Source organism: Manis javanica, chromosome 8 (assembly GCF_040802235.1).
Source record: "Manis javanica isolate MJ-LG chromosome 8, MJ_LKY, whole genome shotgun sequence".
Taxonomy (NCBI): domain Eukaryota; kingdom Metazoa; phylum Chordata; class Mammalia; order Pholidota; family Manidae; genus Manis; species Manis javanica.
In genome coordinates, this window is record NC_133163.1 from 91,823,193 (window position 1) to 91,840,153 (window position 16,961).

The 16,961-nt window shown below is 36.1% G+C and overlaps 1 protein-coding gene across 5 annotated transcripts in view; it reads left to right on the plus strand.

Moving 5' to 3' along the window:
• MGA (MAX dimerization protein MGA) overlaps positions 1–16,961 on the plus strand; it is a 210,131-nt gene that overhangs the window by 85,028 nt on the left and 108,142 nt on the right. For 2 of the 5 annotated variants that reach the window (XM_017642832.3, XM_073211662.1), the window contains exon 2: positions 8,649–8,724. The exons of the other annotated variants lie outside the window; for them this stretch is intronic. The gene's annotated coding sequence lies outside the window, so the exon portion shown is untranslated. The remainder of the gene's footprint in view (positions 1–8,648; positions 8,725–16,961) is intronic. 5 annotated transcript variants of the gene reach the window in all.

Here is a 16,961-nt window from a genome sequence, read left to right on the forward strand (position 1 = left end):
TTGATGTACTTTTGAATTTGGCTTGCTAAGGTTTTGTTGAGTATTTTTGCATCTACGTTCATCAGGGACATTGGTCTGTAATTTTCTTTTTTGGTGGGGTCTTTGCCTGGTTTTGGTATTAGGGAAATGTTGACTTCATAGAATAAGTGTGGGAGTATTCCCTCCTCTTCTATTTTTTGGAAAACGTTAAGGAGAATGGGAATTATATTTTGTCTGTATGTCTGATTAAATTTCGAGGTAAATCCATGTGGCCCGGGGGTAATGTTCCTGGGTAATGTTTTGATTACCGCTTCAATTTCTTTGCTGGTAATTGGTTTGTTTAGATTTTGTGTTTCTTCCTTGGTCAGTCTTTGGAAGGTTGTATTTTTCTAAGAAGTTGTCCATTTCTTCTAGGTTTTCCCACTTCTTAGCATATAGGGTTTCATAGTATTCTCTAATAATTCTTTGTATTTCTATGGGGTCCGTTGTGATTTTTCCTTTCTTGTTTCTCATTCTGTTGATGTGTGTTGATTCTCTTTTTCTCTTAATAAATCTGGCTGTAGTCTTATCTATTTTGTTTATTTTCTCAGAGAACCAGCTTTTGGTTTCATTGATTTTTTTTCTATTGTTTTATTCTTCTCAATTTAATTCATTTCTTATCTGATCTTTATTATGTTCTTCCTTCTGCTGACTTTAGGCCTCATTTGTTCTTCTTTTTCCAATTTCGATAATTGTGACATTAGCCTATTCATTTGGGATTGTTCTTCCTTCTTTAAATAGGCCTGGATTGCTATATACTTTCCTCTTAAGACTGCTTTCGCTGTATCCCACAGAAGTTGGGACTTTGTGTTGTTGTTGTCATTTGTTTCCATATATTGCTTGATCTCTATTTTAATTTGGTCATTGATTTAGGAGCATGTTGTTACGCCTTCATGTGTTTGTGAGCCTTTTTGCTTTCTTTGTACAATTTATTTCTAGTTTTATACCTTTGTGGTCTGAAAAGTTGGTTGGTAGAATTTCAGTCTTTTTTAATTTACTGAGGCTCTTTTTGTGGCCTAGTATGTGGTCTATTCTGGAGAATGTTCCATGTGCACTTGAGAAGAATGTGTATCTTGTTGCTTTTGGATGTAGAGTTCTATAGATTTCTATTAGGTCCATCTGTTCTAGTGTATTGTTCAGTTCCTCTGTGTCCTTACTTATTTTCTGTCTGGTGGATCTGTCCTTTGGAGTGAGTGGTGTGTTGAAGTCTCCTAGAATGAATGCATTGCATTCTATTTCCTCCTTTAGTTCTGTTAGTATTTGTTTCAGGTATGTTGGTGCTCCTGTGTTGGGTGCATATATATTTATAATGGTTATATCCTCTTGAGGACTGATCCCTTTATCATTATATAATGTCCTTCTTAATCTCTTTTTACTTTCTTTGTTTTGAAGTCTATTTTGTCTGATACTAGTCCTGCAACACCTGCTTTTTTCTCCCTGTTGTTTGCATGGAATATCTTTTTCCATCTGTTGACTTTTAGTCTGTGCATGTCTTTGGGTTTGAGGTGGGTCTCTTGTAAGCAGCATATAGATGGATCTTGCTTTTTCATCCATTCTGTTATTCTGTGTCTTTTGATTGGTACATTCAGTCCATTTACATTTATGGTGATTATTGAAAGATATCTACTTATTGCCATTGCGGGCTTTAGATTCGTGGTTACCAAAGGTTCAAGGTTAACTTCTTTAGTATCTTCCTGTCTAACTTAACTCGCTTATTGAGCTATTATAGACACTGTCTGGTGATTCTTTTTTTCTCTCCTTTCTTATTCCTCCTCCTCCATTCTTTATATGTTGGTCATTTTATTCTGTGCTTTTTTGTGTTTCCTTTAACTGTTTTTGTGGGTAGTTGATTTTATTTTTTGCCTTTAGTTAGTATTTGGTTGGTCTGCTTTCTTTGCTGTGATTTTATTTTCTCTGGTGACCTCTGCTTAGCCTTAGGAGTGCTCCCATTTAGAGCAGTCCCTGTAAGATACCCTGTAGAGGTGGTTTGTGGGAGGCAAATTCCCTCAACTTTTGCTTGTCTGGGAATTATTTAATCCCTCCTTCATATTTAAATGATAATCATGCTGGAGACACTATTCTTGGTTCACAGCCTTTCTGTTTCATTGCATTAAATATATCATGCCATTCTCTTCTGGCCTGTAAGGTTTCTGTTGAGAAGTCTGATGATAGCCTGATGGGTTTTCCTTTGTAGGTGACCTTTTTCCTCTCTCTAGCTGCCTTTAAAACTCTGTCCTTGTCCTTGATCTTTGCCATTTTAATTATTATGTGTCTTGGTTTGTCCTCCTTTGGTCCCTTCTGTTGGGAGTTCTGTGTATTTCTGTGGTCTGAGCAACTATTTTCTCCCCGAGTTTGTGGGAGTTTTCTGTCATTATTTCTTCAAAGATACTTTCTGTTCCTTTCTCTCTCTCTTCTTCTTATAGTACCCCTATAATGTGAATATTATTCCTTTTGAATTGGTCACATAGTTCTCTTAATATTGTTTCATTCCTGGAGATCCTTTTATCTCTCTTTGTGTCAGCTTCTCTTTGTTCCTGTTCTCTGGTTTCTATTCCATCAATGGCCTCTTTCATCTTATCTGTTCTGGTTATAAATCCTTCCAGAGATTGTTTCATTTCTGTAATCTCCTTCTGGACTTCATCCCTTAGCTCTTTAATATTTCTCTCCAGCTCTGTCAGCATGGTTATGAGTGTTATTTTGAATTCTTTTTCAGGGAGATTGTTTAGGTCTATTTTGTCAGGTTCCTTCTCAGGGGAGGATGTCTGGGTTAGTCTGGTCTGTATCAAATTCTTCTGCCTTTTAATGGTGATAGAGGTCGTTGTGGGGAGCTGGCACATGTGTTAGCTGGGAGAATGTCTCTTCTTGCTGGTTTGTGGCCTTGCTCTCCTGGGAGAACGGTCACCCCTAGTGGCTTGTGCTGGGTAGCTGTGCGCAAACCGGGTCTCTGATTCTTGCCTGGCCACTGTGGAGTTAAGCTCCCCAGTTGCTGTGGGTGTGGCTGGCCTCAGGTTGCTGCTCCACTATGGCGGAGCGGCGTTGGAAGTGGAATGGTTGGGAGGCTGTTTATCTCCATGCGGAGCCTCTGAGCTGTGCTGCTGCCCAAGGGGTTAGGGTGCCCTGAGTTCCTTGGGATTCCCAGCTCCTGGGCTAAGTGTCCCGGGACGTTTCTGTCCAGTTGTGGGGTCCCTGTCCCTTTAAGTCTTTCAAAAAACACTCACTTTTCTTTGTCCCAGGGGCACCAGCTGCAGCGACCCAGTAGCAGGTTTTACTGTCCCGTTTCCCTAGTACCCAGTACCCTATGCACTGTGTGTCTGCACTCCGATGTGGATGGCTAGGGTTGGATATTTAGCAGTCCTGGGCTCCCTCTACCTCCCCACTCTGACTCCTCTCCTCCTGCCAGGAGCTTGGGTGAGGGGTGCTCAGGTCCCGCCAGGCCACGGCTTCTATCTTACCCCCTTTGCAAGGTGGTGGGTTCTCACAGGTGTAGATGTAGTCTGGCTGTTGTCCTGTATCTTCTGGTCTCTCTTTTAGGGATAGTTGTATTTGTTGTATTTTCAAAAATATATATGGTTTTCGGAGGAGATTTCTACTGCTTTACTCACGCCGCCATCTTCAGTTCCTGCTTATGTATTTTTACATCAGTTATAACACAGATTCCACTTAGCACATTCCAGTTCAGGTTGCACTGAATTAGTGTTTCCCAGCTTTTTTGAAAATATTCTTGCCTGTTATTGTTCTATACAAATCATTTATACAGGCCGTTTGTTTAGTTACTTCAGACTTTTATTAACTTCTCAGATATACAGCCATAACTGATAAGTATTGGTAACCCTGTGAGCTCATCAGAAGCCAAGGAAAACTCAAAATCGTTTGCTTTCCTATTGTGATTGTTTTTTAATTTATTAATAAAATTGTTTTTAAGTTGATGTTGCTACCAATGTCTTTAGCTGTTTGAGCTACATTCTTGCCAAAATGCTTATAATATTAAACAAATTAATTTTATGTAGGCATATTTCTTTGCCTGCTACAAACAGGAATTGATTAACTTATCATTGGTAAAAGGCTTTCCTTGCTTTGCTGACAAATGAGTCACTCAGAAGGGTACTTTGCATTGTTATTTTTATTTTTGTGAAGTAATTCAGATGTGATGAGATATTCTATTTAAATTTACTAATTTCTCTCTGTTTCCCTGTTGGAAATATGAGTGCTCACTCTGTAATGTTGATGTATATTGCATTCTTTCAGAACAGCTGTATTTATCATTGCATAATAAACATAATGCTTTCTACCTAATTTGATATCAAGATTATCTACACTTCCATTATATCTTAAAAGTGGTATTTGAAGCCCATTTTTGTCTTCTGTTCTTGGTTTGATTTGCTGTGACTGCACTGGTAATAAAAAATAAAATGTATGTCAAGCAGTATAGTGCTCAAAAAGCTGTCAAATTATAACTTCATTACTGTTATTTATAGTACCCTGAGAAGCAGTGCAAAACCATTAGAGTGCCATATGTGGTGCCCTGTAAACATAGCAGTCTGCCATTGTAAAAGCAGCAAGAGAAAATATATAAATAAGTAAGTGTGGCAGTGTTTTAATAAAGCTTTATTTATGGACATTTAAAATTGCATTGTGTATAACTTAACACAGCATGAAACATTTTTATCCTGATTTTTTCAACCATTTAAAAATATAAAAACCACTCTTAGCTAATGGACTGTACAAAAACACGTAGAAGGCCATGGCTGGTCTGTGGGCTGTAGTAGTTTGCCATCTTCTCCTTTAATTCAAAAAAAAAGTCTACTGGGAGAAAAATCTTGCTTGGTGGAGGCAGGTCTATGAGGTAAATCATTCTTGATGACGTATATACAGCCCTTAGATCATACTATTTAGACTACTTATGTCAGAATTGATCTCATCTTAGAAGAAGAGAAAAGATAAAAAAAAAAAGTAGAGGTCAAGAGTTTATGAAGAGAGTTTATAGAGAGTTTTTACTTATTTATTTAAGGAAAGACCTGTACAATTTTATTTTATTTTTTAATGTGCCACATGAAGAGCTCTTAGACTTATGAGTTTCTGTTGTTAGGTCTTTTTGTGAAAAAAATACATATGAATATGAACTTATTTTTTTTGTAAGAAAAATGTGCTTATTAAAACACTTAATCTGAGGATGCCCACTCTCCCCACTTTTAATTGACATATTACTGGAGGTCCTACCCACGGCAGTCAAGACAACACAAAGAAATAAAAGGCATCCAGATTGGTAAGGAAGAAGTTAAACTGTCACTGTTTGCAGATAGCATGATATTGTACATAGAAAACCCTAAAGAATCCACCCCAAAACTACTAGAACTGATAACTGAATTCAGCAAAGCTATAGGATACAAAATCAACACACAGAAATCTGTTGCATTCCTATATACTAATGATGAACTAGAAGAAAGAGAAATCAGGAAGACAATTCCATTCACAATTGCATAAAAAAAAATAAAAAACCTAGGAATAAATCTACCCAAGGAAGTGAAAGACCTATACCCTGAAAACTACAAGACACTCATGAGAGAAATTAAAGAAGACACCAAAAAATGGAAATCTATCCTGTGTTCATGGATAGGAACAATTCATACTGTCAAAATGGCCATCTCACCCAAAGCAATCTACAAATTCAATGCAATCCCTATCAAAATATCATCAGCATTCTTCAATGAACCAGAAAAAATAAAATAGTTCTAAAATTCATGTGGAACCACAAAAGACCCCAAATAGCTAAAGCAATCCTGAGAAGGAAGAATAGAGTGGGGGGAATTACACTCCCTGACTTCAAGCTCTACTACAAAGCTACAGTAATCGAAACAATTTGGTACTGGCAGAAGAACAGACCCATAGGCCAATGGAACAGACTAGAGAGCCTATGTATAAACCCAAGCATATATGGTCAATGAATATATGATAAAGGAGCCATGGATATACAATGGGGAAATGACAGCCTCTTCAACAACTGGTGTTGGCAAAACTGGACGGCTACATGTAAGAGAATGAAACTGGATTATTGTCTAACTCCATTCAGAAGTAAACTTGAAATGGATCAAAATCCCAAATGTAAGTCACGAAACCATAAAACTCTTAGAGGAAAACATAGGCGAAAATCTCTTGAATATAAACATGGGCAACTTTTTCCTGAACACATCTCCTCGGGGAAGGGAAACAAAAGCAAAAATGAACAAATGGGACTATGTCAAACTAAAACCCTCCTGTACAGCAAAGGACACCATCAGTAGAACAAGAAGTTCTACAGTATGGAGAGAATATATTCATAAATGACATATCTGACAAGGGGTTAACATCTAAAATATATAATATCTCTCATGCCTCAACACCCAGAAAGCAAATAACCCTATTAAAAAATGGGCAGATGATATGAACAGACAGTCTCCAAGGAAGAAATTCAGAAGGCTAACAGGCACATGAAAAAAATGCTCCACATTGCTAATTATCAGGGAAATGCAAATTAAAACCACAGTGAGTTATCACCTCACAACAGTTAGGATGGTAGAACAAATGCTGGTGAGGATATAAAGAAAGGGGAACCCTCCTATATTGTTGTGAGAATGTAAATTAGTTCAACCATTGTGGAAAGCAATATGGAGGTTCCTCAAAAAACTAAAAATAGAAATACCATTTGACCCAGGAATTTCACTCCTAGGAATTTACCTAAAGGAAACAAGATATCAGATTTAAAAAGATATATGCACCCCTCTGTTTATTGCAGCACTGTTTACAGTAGCCAAGATATGGAAGCAACCTAAGTGTCCATCAGTAGGTGAATGGATAAAGATGAAGTTATACATACCCACAATGGAATATTATTCAGCCATAAGAAGGAAACAGATCTACCATTTGCAACAACATGGGTGGAAGTAAGAGGGTATTATGCTCAGTGAAATAAACCAGGCAGGGAAATATTTTCTGAAGAAATTGTGAGGTTGTAGGAAGCTTTGATAGAGGACTATGAAATTTTAAGTAGGTGGAGTTTATCCCCAGAGATTCAGGAAAGCTAGGTATACTCGTAGTTTAGATATGGTACAAAATCCTTTTTTAGGATTGAGTGGAAACTGTATAATCCTTTGTTCCTTCTTGTTGTATTATATGTGTGGGTATGATTGTTTACTTAATTTTAAAAATGGATTTTTCATAGAGGCTGTTTTAGCCTGTTAGAGGTGGATTAAAACAGACATGTCAGAAACACCTTAAAAAGATAAGAATAATACAAATATGAGTTTTTAAAATGAGTTTTGCTCTATAAATGAAAGTTATTTTATTTTTATTTTTATTTATTTTATTCTTTATTTTTTTTCATGAAAGTTATTTTTTGATTATTGCTTTTTTGATAAATATGACATTTTCTGTTTTTAGAATACTTCATAGTGATTTTTTAAAAATCTTGATTTTCTTTAAAGACATTTTAATTAAACGGGAGATTGTGGGAGTAAAGGGGAAAAACAACATTGATATTCAGAATGAAAATAAAACTTAAATTTAGGGTTCAGAGATAATTAGTAAAATACTAATTGTCTTGGCAATTGTAGAAAAGCATTTAATTAAATATGTATACATCATGTGATATAATATAAGACAATTCCTGCTCTTAGATTAATTTAGAGTTGTGATTTTTAAGGAATGTTAACTTTCAAATCTGTTGTACTAGTGTTTTGTAAGGAAGTGCAAAATCTATTTTAAGACTGATCTTTTTTTATTAAGATATCATTGATGTACACTCTTATGACGGTTTCACATCAAAAACATTGTAGTTACTACATTCACTCATAAAGTCTCCCTATACCCCATTGCAGTCACTGTCCATCAGTGTAGTAAGATGCCACAAAGTCACTACTTGTCTTCTCTGTGCTATGCTGTCTTCCTCGTAACCCCCCCTCATACTATGTGTACCAATCATAATACCCCTCAATCCCCTTCTCCTTCTCTCCCCACCTACCCTCCTGCACTCCTCAATTTTGGTAGCTGCTAGTCCCTAATTGGAGTCGGTGAGTCTCCTGCTGTTCTGTTCCTTCAGTTTTGCTTCGTTGTTATTATACTCCACAAATGAGGGATATCATTTGGTACTTGTTTTTCTCTTTCTGGCTTATTTAACTGAGCATAACACCCTCTAGCTCCACCCATGTTGTTGCAAGTGGTAGGATTTGTTTTCTTATGGCTGAATAATACTCCATTGTGCATGTGTACCACATCTTCTTTATCCATTCATCTACTCATGGACTCTTAGGATACTTCCATATGTTGGCTATTGTAAACAGTGCTGTGATAAACATAGGGGTGCATATGTCTTTTTGAATCTGAGAACTTGTTTTCTTTTGGTCAATTCCTAGGAGTAGAATTCCTGGGTCAAATGGTATTTCTATTTTTAGTTTTTTGAGGAACCTCCATATTGCTTTCCACAATGGTTGAACTAATTTTTTAAAAGTTTTGTTTATTTTATGTAATTGCTTTAAAAATACTTATTAAAGTTATAAGCATGAGCAATGGCTAACAGTTATTGAATAATTGTTGGTGTGCTGTTCTCTGTGGCACATGTTCTGTTCTCTGTGCTTGACATTTATTTTTATCTCATTTAGTGACCTTAACACCTCTTCAAGTAAGAACTGTTATTTCCATTGTAAAGGTGAGGAACCTGAAGAACAAAGAAATTAAGTAAGTTGGCCAAATCACACAATCAGGAAATGGTGGAGTTGGGATTCACTGTGACTCCAGAATCTTTGTTCTTAACCACTTGATGGAACTGCTTTGATCTATCTGCTTTTGTCTTTCTGAAGCTTTCGTCTCTTAATTTGTGCATTTCTGGGGCTGCATTTCAGAAATCCTATTCTGAGATCCTATCTCAGAAATCCTGCTCTCAGTAGGAACCAATCCTACTGTTTGGGGCCTTGATGTGTCTCCTGTTCTTGCTGAATCTTATCTGCCTGACCTCCTTCCTCTTTTTACTTCTTTGAGTAGCAAGAAAGGGATAAAGGGTAAATGAAAGGATAGGATAACCAGGGGGACATTTTAAGTTTGGTTTTTGAAAGAAAAAATCAGTTAAGAAATGTTTTTTTTTGTATATATATATCTGAAATAATTTGAGAGAAATATCTAAAATTCAGAGATATTGCAAAATAACTAAAAAGCAGAAACAAAAGCCCAAGACCTTAAATAACATACTCTTTATAGTCTATTACCTCCCATTTCTAGACATGAACATTTTAGAGAATCAAAGTCATATTATTGTGAAAATTTCTTCAGTAGCCTGTGTGTGTGTGTTTGTTAGTAGTATATTTTTTCTCTGTGAATCACAGTAAGAAAAGTTTGAGAAATATTTATATAGCATATATGATACTAAACTTTTTATTTTCATGCAGGCTGCCTCTCTTTCCTAAACACATTAGTTCTTTAGATTTGCTAATCCCATTTAATAAGCTTCTGGTTTCTTTTACCTGTTGATGCTCTTCCAGGTTACTTTCTAGCTAGACCCTCTTCTTTTCTCATTCACCTTTTGTGGTTCTTTACTTTTTTGGGCGGTCATAGATGCATTTGAAAATCTTATAAAATGTATGGACTCTCTAGAAAATTGCACATATACACATTACGCAAACTTCTGCTTACAATTTTAGGAGTTTCCTAGGACATCCACCCCCAAGATCATTCATGGATTCCAGATTAGAGCCCCACCTCTACATGTATTTCCTGAACAATTTCATTCATTTAAATTCTTTCAGATACACCAATGATTTCCCAATCTGTATCTTTAAAAAGATTCCTTCTCTTGAGTACTGGGCCCTGATATCCATTTATGTCCTGGCCATTTGGATGTCTTATTGTACTACTGTACTTTGTGTTTCAAATTTATGGAACTGTGTGAAGTTCCTGGAACACATTTTTCTGTTCTTTAATCCTTGATTCCTTGGTTATTTGGCCCTGCTGACTGATTCTTAATTCTTTGAGACATTCTTCCCTCCCTAGCTTCTGCGATGCTACTCTGACCTATTTTTATCTTACCTCTGTGACTGTATTTTCTCTTCCTCCTCCCCAGATTCTTTTACCATTTTTCCTCTATTTTGCCAGGGTTCTGGACATAACCTCTGAGATCTTTCATTCTCTGTACATTTTGGGGAAACTTTTCCAAATCCTGGCTTCAGTTACTTTCCAAATCTTTGTATTTAGCTGAAGTTTATACCTTTATCTCCAAATACCTATCAGACATTTCCACTTAGATTAATGTTTCCTAAATACTTAGGGGACCACATACCCCTTTAAGAATTCGATCAAGGGTATATGTATCTCTCCTCAGTAAAGTGCACAGGTACACCAAATTTTGCATACCATTTTAGGCTGTTCCTGGGTCTCCTAAGGCCCTTCCATGGATGCATTAGAGGTCTGTATGTCTTCTAATTAAGAAGTTGTGACCTAAGATGTGTGTGAGCTGCCTTTAATTCAGCATGTCCAAAATTGATGCTATCATTGCCTCTAATCCATTTTATTCTTTTTTTTTGAAATTAAGAATAGTTGATATGCAGTATTATATTGGTTTCTGCTGTACAATATAGCAATTTGACAATTGTGTACATCACTAAATGCTTACCATAAGTGTAGTTACATTCTGTCGTCATACAAAGATATTACAATATTATCGACTATATAGATTCACTGTGCTTTCATCCCCATGATTAATTTGTTTTATAATCAGAAGTTTGTACCTCTTTAATCCCTTCACCTATTTTGCTCCTTCCCACCCCATCGCAACCAAGAGTCTGTTCTCTGTTTTTGAGTCTACTTCTATTTTGTTTGTTCACTTATTTTGTTTTTAGATTCCACATATAAGTGAAATCATATGATATTTGTCTTTCTCTGCCTGGTTTATTTCACTTTACACAATACCCTTAAGGTCCATCCATGGTTTTTTTTTTTTTTTGCAAGTGGCAAAATTTCATTATATTTTTTTTGGCTGAGTAATATTCCATTGTATATATAAGTACTACATCTTCTTTATCCATCCATCTTTTGGTGGCACTTAGGTTGCTTTTATATTGGCTATTCGCTGCAGTAAATACGGGAGTGCATGTCTCTTTTCTTTTCTAATTAGTGCTTTTGTTTTCTTTGTAACCCATTTTATTCCTATCCCTCTTGTTTATGCCTCTAAATCTAATCATTTGCCTTTTCATTATTTACTCATTCACTTATTCTGCAAATATGAGAATGCCTTCTTTATATTTAGCACCATGCCTAAGTATATAGTGATGTACAAAACAGACTTAGTTACTCTGTTCTCTCAAAGCTTACTCTATAGCATAATAATTAAATGAACTTTGGGTTCAATTTTGACTTCGTACTGCTTTATGACCCTACAGAAAATTACTTAATTCTTTCCATACCCCAGTTTCATCTTTGAAATGAAAATAACAGTAGTGCCTGCTTCACTGGTTATTAGCATTAAATGAATTAATAGGTGTAAAATGCTCAGTAAATGTTAGCTTTTTTTATTATTTGTGGAGGAGATAGACATTAAATGAACATAAATAATTATACATATTGATTAAGTGTGATGTAACAGAACAGGGTACTATGAGGAAGAATTTAGACTGAGAGTAGGGATAGCATTGTTGAGGAAGTGACATTTAGACAGACTTAAAGGATGAATAGATGTTAACTATTTTAGATTTGTGGGGACTGGAAACATTTCAGGCAAAAAAAAAAAAAAGTAGGGGGTGGCATAAAGGCCCTGAGTTAGAAAAGGGTTTGGAGTGTTTGATAAATAGGGCAGTCAGTATTCCTGGAGTATTGTAAGTCATGAGGAGAATTATGTGAATGCAGAAATCTGTAGACTATATTATGGAATTTGGATATCATTCTGAATGAAATGAGAAGCCAATGGAAGGTTATAAATGACAGGGATGGTATTAACTGATTTATGTTTAGGAAGGGTCGCTTGATGTTGTGTGGAGAATAGATTAGAGGAGACCTAGAATGAATGTCTTGAGAGAGAAAGATGAGTCTGTTGTAGTAGTCCAGGTAAGAGCTGTTGGTGTTTAGGACTAGGGTGGGAGCTGTGGAGGTGGAATGAAACATATGGACTTAAAGTATTTTAAATTGAGTCCCTCCAAGTGCCAGGTACTGTAATAGAAGCTGAGGGTATAATGTAGAGGTTAAAAAGTATGCAATTCCTAACTTACAGTCTAGTTTGTAGGGGTGGTTGGGATGAGGGAGAGACAGAAGATGGTGAAAGAGTTTACAAATAAATACAAAAATTAGACCTGTGGTAAGTTCTAATAAGGACAAGTATGTGGTGCTTAGAGAGCATATTGTCAGGAAGGTCAGGATATAGAATCAACAGGAAAATTTGGTGATTGAGTAGACAGCGAGCAGCAGGTAAGGAAGAGGAAGATGTCAAGAATGACTTGGGTTTCTGATGTGAGTAACTATGTAGGTAGATATGGAGAGAAGTCTGATTGGCTTCTAGTCCTCTTGTCTTCTACACTGTCTTAATCAGTGGCCAGAAATAATTTTCTTAAAACACACAAGTTTGAGTATGTCATATATCTACTTATAATTCCTGGAATGACTCTTTTTTCTGAGATGAATTCCCAAGTCTTGCTTTCTAGGTGCTATGTAATATGGATCTTTTGCCTTTTCTAGTTCATAGTTAACGTTCCTTCCTAAGTCGTGGGCATTTTTAATTGTAGTGGTATTACAGTACTTGTGCTCCCTGAATATGTTCCCTCTCTTGTTCTTCTGTCGTCACACAGGCTGTTTTCTGTCTGAAATGTTTTTCTTCACCTGTCCCTGCTCTTTCACGACTTGCTAATTTCTACTTATTCTTCACTTTCTTTATGACTTCTCTGACCTCCACAATCCAATTTAGCTGCCCTTTGTGCTTCCATTGCACCCTGGACAGAGAGCCATAATAATAGCATTCTTTATTTTTTTGCTGTCATAATTCATTATTGGCTATGTGATAAGTGGTTGTCTGATAATTGATTGCAGGCTCTTGAGGGCAGGAATCATGTCTTGTCTTTGTGTTCCAGGATCTATACATGGTAAATGCTCAATAAATGTTTGACTCATGGAATTAATGAATATTGTGTTCTTTTTTATACAGAATATGCTGTTCTTTGTTCTCTCTGCTTAGAATGCCCTTCCCTTCTTTGCATTGTCAACTTCTATACATCGTTTATTTACTTGATAATTCAATGACAGTTGACATTTCCTTCTTCATTGACAGTTCCTCCTTCTGCTGTGCTTCTGTAGTTTTTCTTTTCTGTACCTCTGATAAATATTTGATAGTGCAAAGCAGGGATCTACATGTTTGAATGAGTGAATGTATATGTATGATGAGCATCGTGGAGTTGTAGGTGTTCCCAAGTGTCCAATTCCATTTCATAGGGTAGTTTACTTCTACACGGTACAAATCTTACATTGTATTGATCTGTACTCCAGTGTTTCATAAAGGCAGCCCTATCTCCAAATTTTTGGATAATTTATTGTAATTCATTGTTTACTGACTGTATAGCAGTTGCCTGTAATGTCCTCCTTTTCTCCATCATGAATTTTATTTTCCCTTCATGACCCAGCTCAAAAGTCTTCTCTTCCCTATAATCCTTCTAGATTCCCTAACCTCTATGCATTCCTACAGTGTTTTTAGAAGGCTTTTTACCAAACTGCTCACAAGTTTTGCACTGTGATTATCCCGTCTGTTCACCTAGAATCTGAGCTTCATTGAGGGGACTTGTTTTTATTAATTCCTTTTTCCCTGGTTCAGTGTTTAGCACACAGTTGGTACTTAACAAATATTTATTTAACTGATGGTATCCTTATTTATTTCACTTGCGCTTAGATAACAGAGAATATTATTGGGTGGACCTAATCCTGGGATGAAAAATATTGCCCCTGGCCCTGTATAATCTCTACAATGTATAGTCTGTATTTGTGTAATTTGGATAATACACTGCATGCAAGTTGCTGAATAATCTTTTTATTCTCTATTTCAATACAGTTTTCCCTCTCCTTTAACAGGTGTTCCCTGCCCTCCAGTGGTTAGATCATAGCTAACAGTTTTAGTAAAAGTGAAGGTTATAAAGTACCTTTACAATGTTTATTTTTTAGGTCATATTTAAAACTCCATTATGTTGACTTTTTCAAATAAAGCAAGGTTCCCCCCACCCATTTTCCCCTTATGTCTGATATGCCTGAAGCCCAGCTTAAACTAAGTGTGCTTGACCTGCTTCTTCTTTTGCCACCATGTGTCACAGGTTTTCTTAAGTATGCAGTAATTGGGTGGGTGGTTCTTCGTTTTTAGTGTCACTACATTGTTCTTATGTAGCTCTATCTTGCCATAGTACAAAAGCTATGTTTTTGTACTGCTTTGAGAACCACCCCTTCTTCCTCCACACACACTCAAAAGAGTTTGCTAATTACATGGCTGTCCTTTAGTCTCGATTAGGGGGTCTCCTGGCTAACATCTTTTTCTCCTCTGTTGTTACTGATGAGGAGAGGCTGACTCTTGACTTCTTGGCAAGGTGACTTATATCCCATCCTAGGCTTATTGTATATTCTTTCTTTTTCAGAAGACCAAATCTTAGCTATCCAGGGAGCGTGCTATATGGCTAATTGTCATTTGTAAATACCTGCCACAAAGTTTTCATGAGTATATCACAAAATAAGGATGATACAGCAAATTTTTCATCTATTGAAAATATTCAAAAGAAAAGACTATTATTCATTATGAGATATTCTTCCTAGATTTTTGGTCTTAAAATACCCATTTATTTTTATTTTTTAAAATTAATTTTACTTTGAAACAATCTCACTACAAAACAGTTGCAAGAATAATACAAGAACTTCACCTACAGACCTTATTAAAGTTCAGCCAGATGTCCCCAAAGTACACTTCAGAACAAGAGGATCCAGTCCAAGGGTCACTTGAACAACAAATATTTATTGAGCATCTGCTACTTACTATTAGATTAAAAATGTCCATTATTTTAAGAAAGACTGGTATAGCAGGTGGTATACTTTGTAAGATAAAAATTTTGTCACCTTATGATAGTTATCTAAATCTTTTTTTGGGAAATTCTACTGGTCTGTGATGTCCCAGTAGTCTAGGAACTGCTGTGTTCACCACCAGAGCTCATATCCATGAGGCAGTAGTGCCCTGCACGTAAAGCAAGCATGGCTGCTTCCGTGTGCATTTCCAGACACTTTTTCAGTGTATTCTTCTGTCACAAGCTTCTTGATTCTTGCCAAATTCCAGCCTTGCAGTTTACTTACTGTCTTCCAGTCCTCTTTGGCCAGTGGTTGTAGTTTCTGTTCTCATGTGTTCATGGGTGTTTAAATCTCTGCAACTCTAGGCTTAGTTAGGTAAACTTCCTGTTCTTCCTTTATATTTTCCTAGATAAGACATTTCTTCTAAGGGCTAGTAGTACATTAAAAACTTTGTCTACATTTCTTTTAGATCTTTTTTTTTTCATTTTGTAATCCTTCTGAAACTGGCTTTCTGAACTTCATTTATTTTACTGATTTCTGAGTGTTTTTCCTTTAGACCTCAACAAAACAGATTCACTTGTTACTACAGTGTCCTTTTATCTTGAAGATATTTACTAATTTTTTCTTGTAGTTAAGTAAATGCAGATGGCAGTCTCCATTACAACTTGCTGCTTTTATTACCAGGTGGTAAATTACAGAGTCATAACATTTCTTCCAATGCAAAGAATCTGTTTGCTTTTGTTGATTTTTCTAGGTAATATTCAATTGAAAGTCATTCAGGCAAAAGGCAGCCAATAAGTAACTAGACTTTCCTAGAAAAATATTGTTATCTTTTAAAGCATCTGCCATGTCAATAAATATTTATCCATTTCTGTAAACAGAAATAACTTTGGTTAAGAGTCACTGATACTTATTTTTTCTAATTATATTTCTTTCCCTTTGGAAAATTTTAGCCAAAGCATGATGCTTATTTGCTTTTATAACATGAGTATGGTTAAATATATTATGGCCCTGTTTTCCAAGTCCCACCTTGTTGGACTTTAAATCAATATTTGATAGTTGGACTGATCTGGAAAACTGGAACCTATGGTTTCATACTCATTTATTCAACAAATATTATGTGTCTGCTCTGTTCCAGGCATTGTGCTATGCACTGGAATAGAATGGAGCTAACAGTCTAGAGGGCAAGACATTTGCCAGTACATAGTTTTAAAAATAATTACAGTTGTGGTTGGTGCTATAAAGAAATACAGATACTATGAGAACATAGAAGAGGGAGGCCTTTTCTGATCCTGTGGGTTAAGGAAAATTTCTTGAAGAAGTGACATTTGTGCTTAGGCATTGAGGATGAAGAGAAGTTAGATTTGAGGTATTTGGGAAGTACTTCTTGGCTAAAAGGTAAGGGACATGATTGTGTGGGCTTGAGATAGGCGGCAGCAAGAGGGAATGGTATTTCTTAATAAATATTGAAAACATACCATCATGTTTCTATTCTCTTTTCCATCCTAACTTCTCTTAACAGACCTTTTCTAAAACATGCTTTTAATCACATTAGTATGCTGATTAAGAAACTTTTAAAGCTCTTCATTGAGTAGGTTGTGAGTTCCTTGAGGGCAGGGTTTTGCTACTTCTAATTCCTTAATTCAAGTTTGAGATGTTGGAGCCCATCATGCTGCTCCTCAGTACACGAGTTGGTTTTAGCTTCAGTACTAAATGATTGGCAAGGACAGTCATATATAAACTATTATGATTCTTTTTCCCCCTCTGTGTAGCACACAAGTGGCTATGGCTAGTGAAGGACTTTCTATAAAAAAACAAAGACTCCTTTGTAACGCAGTCTGTATGTAGCTCTTATTCTAAGAATGATCTTTATTGTATTAAAATGTTGTAAACAAGACCACAACTCAGGGGCTTTG